Source organism: Schistocerca piceifrons, unplaced genomic scaffold (assembly GCF_021461385.2).
Source record: "Schistocerca piceifrons isolate TAMUIC-IGC-003096 unplaced genomic scaffold, iqSchPice1.1 HiC_scaffold_951, whole genome shotgun sequence".
NCBI lineage: Eukaryota > Metazoa > Arthropoda > Insecta > Orthoptera > Acrididae > Schistocerca > Schistocerca piceifrons.
Window position 1 is genome coordinate 1 of NW_025729225.1, and position 5,000 is coordinate 5,000.

Genomic DNA, 5,000 nt, shown 5'->3' on the forward strand with positions numbered 1-5,000 from the left:
GGGAACGGAAATCCATGGACCGCAATGTGCGTTCGAAACGTCGATGTTCATGTGTCCCTGCAGTTCACATGTCGACGCGCAATTTGCTGCGTTCTTCATCGACCCACGAGCCGAGTGATCCACCGTCCTGGGTGATCTTTTCTCAGTTTCCGCCGTCTCTTTCGAGGACGGTCGCATAGGCGGGAGTGAGGCGTGTGGCGGCCCCTGTTCCAGCGTTCTGTGTCCAACGGCCTCACGGCCGACGGGGCGTCGTACGGCTCCACACCGGAGCGGACAGGCACTCGGGCGAAGTCATTCAAAACCGGCGCCAGGCGCCAGGTGCCGCAGGCCAGCCGCTCCAGCGCTTCAGCGCTCGTACCACACAACATTGCCGCTAGTTTTGAGAGGCACGCGTGGTTCCGCACGCGGCGCACGGCTACGGCGAGCCGTACAGGTAGCGTGTTGCGCGACACGACACGCACATCGAAGACATGCAGTCTAGTCGGTAATGATCCTTCCGCAGGTTCACCTACGGGAAACCTTGTTACGACTTTTACTTCCTCTAAATGATCAAGTTTGGTCATCTTTCCGGTAGCATCGGCAACGACAGAGGTCAATGCCGCGTACCAGTCCGAAGACCTCACTAAATCATTCAATCGGTAGTAGCGACGGGCGGTGTGTACAAAGGGCAGGGGACGTAATCAACGCGAGCTTATGACTCGCGCTTACTGGGAATTCCTCGTTCATGGGGAAACAATTGCAAGCCCCAATCCCTAGCACGAAGGAGGTTCAGCGGGTTACCCCGACCTTTCGGCCTAGGGAAGACACGCTGATTCCTTCAGTGTAGCGCGCGTGCGGCCCAGAACATCTAAGGGCATCACAGACCTGTTATTGCTCAATCTCGTGCGGACTAGAAGCCGCCTGTCCCTCTAAGAAGAAAAGTAATCGCTGACAGCACGAAGGATGTCACGCGACTAGTTAGCAGGCTAGAGTCTCGTTCGTTATCGGAATTAACCAGACAAATCGCTCCACCAACTAAGAACGGCCATGCACCACCACCCACCGAATCAAGAAAGAGCTATCAATCTGTCAATCCTTCGGTGTCCGGGCCTGGTGAGGTTTCCGTGTTGAGTCAAATTAAGCCGCAGGCTCCACTCCTGGTGGTGCCCTTCCGTCAATTCCTTTAAGTTTCAGCTTTGCAACCATACTTCCCCCGGAACCCAAAAGCTTTGGTTTCCCGGAGGCTGCCCGCCGAGTCATCGGAGGAACTGCGGCGGATCGCTGGCTGGCATCGTTTATGGTTAGAACTAGGGCGGTATCTGATCGCCTTCGAACCTCTAACTTTCGTTCTTGATTAATGAAAACATACTTGGCAAATGCTTTCGCTTCTGTTCGTCTTGCGACGATCCAAGAATTTCACCTCTAACGTCGCAATACGAATGCCCCGCCTGTCCCCTATTAATCATTACCTCGGGTTCCGAAAACCAACAAAATAGAACCGAGGTCCTATTCCATTATTCCATGCACACAGTATTCAGGCGGGCTTGCCTGCTTTAAGCACTCTAATTTGTTCAAGTAAACGTGCCGGCCCACCGAGACACTCAATAAAGAGCACCCTGGTAGGATTTCAACGGGGTCCGCCTCGGGACGCACGAGCACGCACGGGGCGGGTCGCACGCCTTCGGCTCGCCCCACCGGCAGGACGTCCCACGATACATGCCAGTTAAACACCGACGGGCGGTGAACCAACAGCGTGGGACACAAATCCAACTACGAGCTTTTAACCGCAACAACTTTAATATACGCTATTGGAGCTGGAATTACCGCGGCTGCTGGCACCAGACTTGCCCTCCAATAGATACTCGTTAAAGGATTTAAAGTGTACTCATTCCGATTACGGGGCCTCGGATGAGTCCCGTATCGTTATTTTTCGTCACTACCTCCCCGTGCCGGGAGTGGGTAATTTGCGCGCCTGCTGCCTTCCTTGGATGTGGTAGCCGTTTCTCAGGCTCCCTCTCCGGAATCGAACCCTGATTCCCCGTTACCCGTTACAACCATGGTAGGCGCAGAACCTACCATCGACAGTTGATAAGGCAGACATTTGAAAGATGCGTCGCCGGTACGAGGACCGTGCGATCAGCCCAAAGTTATTCAGAGTCACCAAGGCAAACGGACCGGACGAGCCGACCGATTGGTTTTGATCTAATAAAAGCGTCCCTTCCATCTCTGGTCGGGACTCTGTTTGCATGTATTAGCTCTAGAATTACCACAGTTATCCAAGTAACGTGGGTACGATCTAAGGAACCATAACTGATTTAATGAGCCATTCGCGGTTTCACCTTAATGCGGCTTGTACTGAGACATGCATGGCTTAATCTTTGAGACAAGCATATGACTACTGGCAGGATCAACCAGGGAGCTGCGTCAACTAGAGCTGAGCAGCCGGCCGCCCGGGAGTGTGTCCCGGGGGCCCGCGCGAACACGCAAGCGTCCGCTCAATCATTCTGCAAACAGGAGGAGGCTGAGCTCCCCTGCACAATACACCTCGAAACCCTCTCAGGTCCCGGCGGCGCGCAGCGCCGTCCCAAGTACTTGGTCGGGTTCGAGAGAGGCGCAATCGCCCGGAGTTAGGCGAGTAGACGCTTTCGGTGCGACCACCCGTGCTCCCAACTGAGCTTGCCGCTGCCGACAGAGGCCCGGGAGCGTGCTGTCGTGGCATTGCCGGCGGGAGACAACACGCGCCACCTACGGTGACCGGCAGCTCCAACGCCAGCGCCACAGAAGGACAAAAGCCCCACTTGGGTGCCGAAGCGAACTCTCCCAGCACAGCGCACGCGCCAACACATCCGCACAGCTGCGATACAAACCACCAGCGAGAACCGCTGGGGCGACCGAGCAGCAGACGGCGTCGCGGCGCCGAGCGCCGGGCGGCAAGCGCATCCTCAACGCACACAGTCCTCAATCGGACCAGCACACTGAAGATGTCCACCGCGCTTCGCACCGGGCCCGCGAGGACCTACTTTGGCCGCACGGCGCCGCGCGCAGGGTGCGCCGGCGCGCAGCTGCGACGCCTGCCGCGTCCGTCGGCCGGCGCGCCTGCCACTGGCCGCCCCCACCAGCCGGCTGTAGCGCGTGCGCCCACGCACCGCGCGGCCAGCACGCCGGGAGGCGCCCCCTCACCGGCCGGGGACGGTCCCACCCAGCCACCGCCGCGTATCGCTTCACACCCAGATGCCGTTCAGTTTCGTCGGCATGGTGGGTATCGCTGGAACAACCGGTTAGTACCTCAACCTATCGTCGCCATCACCGATTCACCCCTAGCGAGAACAACCGCACCACAACAGGTTACCATTTGTTCATTTGCGTAACTTCACCAGAAAACGCAGGCGTCCATCGCCATTTGCAACTTCCACGATTATTGCATGCCTGTGTCAGGTGTCACGCCACACTACGTCTGCCCACATACACGCAACAAAATGTGCACGCCTAGACAATACGTGGAAGGTGGCCCCCGTACGTATGCGATGTCCATTGCTCGAACGACTGTCAACCGGCCTCTGTAGCATGTCGCAGATATGGAAAGCGCGGTGCACCATGCCATCACGGTGTGTGAGGAGAGACGACTAGGTCCGAATACATCAACAGACAGCTCATGCTGATCGCCATCCACGGCGTCCGTTCCTCCCACACGTCTCTATGGCGTACCACACTGCAATCCAGCTCTCATAGGGAGACGACACGTAGCTGCGTGCACAATATTTGCACTGTATGGTCCGCCGTTTTTGGGCGCAGTCGTTGTACGGTCACACATGTGCCACGATGTATCATTCAGTACATAAGGACGAATGTGCAGTACAGATTGTGGTTTACGCGTACGACATTAGCGGACAGTTGACACAGGCCGCACCACAACGTAGCCTGAGTACGTCGCATGCGGAGGGCATTGAACATGCAAAGTTCTCACCAACCAGCTTGCGAAGGCAGGGGGCAAGGTGGGGACGTGGGGAGGGGCGGCATGTACGTCCTGCTGCCATCCACATTACAGTGTACAGCAGGAGCATGTGGAAAGTGAGCAAGACTTGCAAGGTGTTTAACATGAAGCGATACACAGGGGAGCGGGGAGTGCGAGTAGCGAACTATATTGCGAGGGTTGCGGGTGGGCAACACTACACTAATTGAACGAGTCGTATAACAATTACAGAGCAGGTTTAGGCGACAACGTGGGTTACGTTAGGCGACAACGTGGGTTAGGTTAAGGCACGACGTGGGTTAGGTTAAGGCACGACGTGGGTTAGGTTAAGGCACGACGTGGGTTAGGTTAAGGCACGACATGGGTTAGGTTAAGGGCACGACATGGGTTAGGTTAAGGCACAAACATGGGTTAGGTTAAGGCACAACATGGTTAGGTTAAGGACAACATGGGTTAGGTTAAGGCACAACATGGGTTAGGTTAAGGCACAACATGGGTTAGGTTAAGGCACAACATGGGTTAGGTTAAGGCACAACATGGGTTAGGTTAAGGCACAACATGGGTTAGGTTAAGGCACAACATGGGTTAGGTTAAGGCACAACATGGGGTTAGGTTAAGGCACAACATAGGTTAGGTTAAGGCACAACATAGGTTAGGTTAAGGCACAACATAGGTTAGGTTAAGGCACAACATGGGTTAGGTTAAGGCACCAACATGGGTTAGGTTAAGGCACAACATGGGTTAGGTTAAGGCACAACATGGGTTAGGTTAAGGCACAACATGGGTTAGGTTAAGGCACAACATGGTTAGGTTAAGGCACAACATGGGTTAGGTTAAGGCACAACATGGGTTAGGTTAAGGCACAACATGGGTTAGGTTAAGGCACAACATGGGTTAGGTTAAGGCACAACATGGGTTAGGTTAAGGCACAACATGGGTTAGGTTAAGGCACAACATGGGTTAGGTTAAGGCACAACATGGGTTAGGTTAAGGCACAACATGGGTTAGGTTAAGGCACAACATAGGTTAGGTTAAGGCACAACATAGGTTA

The 5,000-nt window shown here is 55.0% G+C and overlaps 1 non-coding gene and 1 pseudogene across 1 annotated transcript; both read right to left on the reverse strand.

Moving 5' to 3' along the window:
- LOC124773328 lies at window positions 1-134 on the reverse strand (annotated as a pseudogene; the record flags this gene model as incomplete).
- A 351-nt stretch (window positions 135-485) lies between these two features.
- LOC124773280 lies at window positions 486-2,397 on the reverse strand. Its single transcript, XR_007014574.1, has one exon. It is a non-coding gene; the product is annotated as a small subunit ribosomal RNA (ribosomal RNA).
- Between the last annotated feature and the right edge of the window lie 2,603 nt (window positions 2,398-5,000).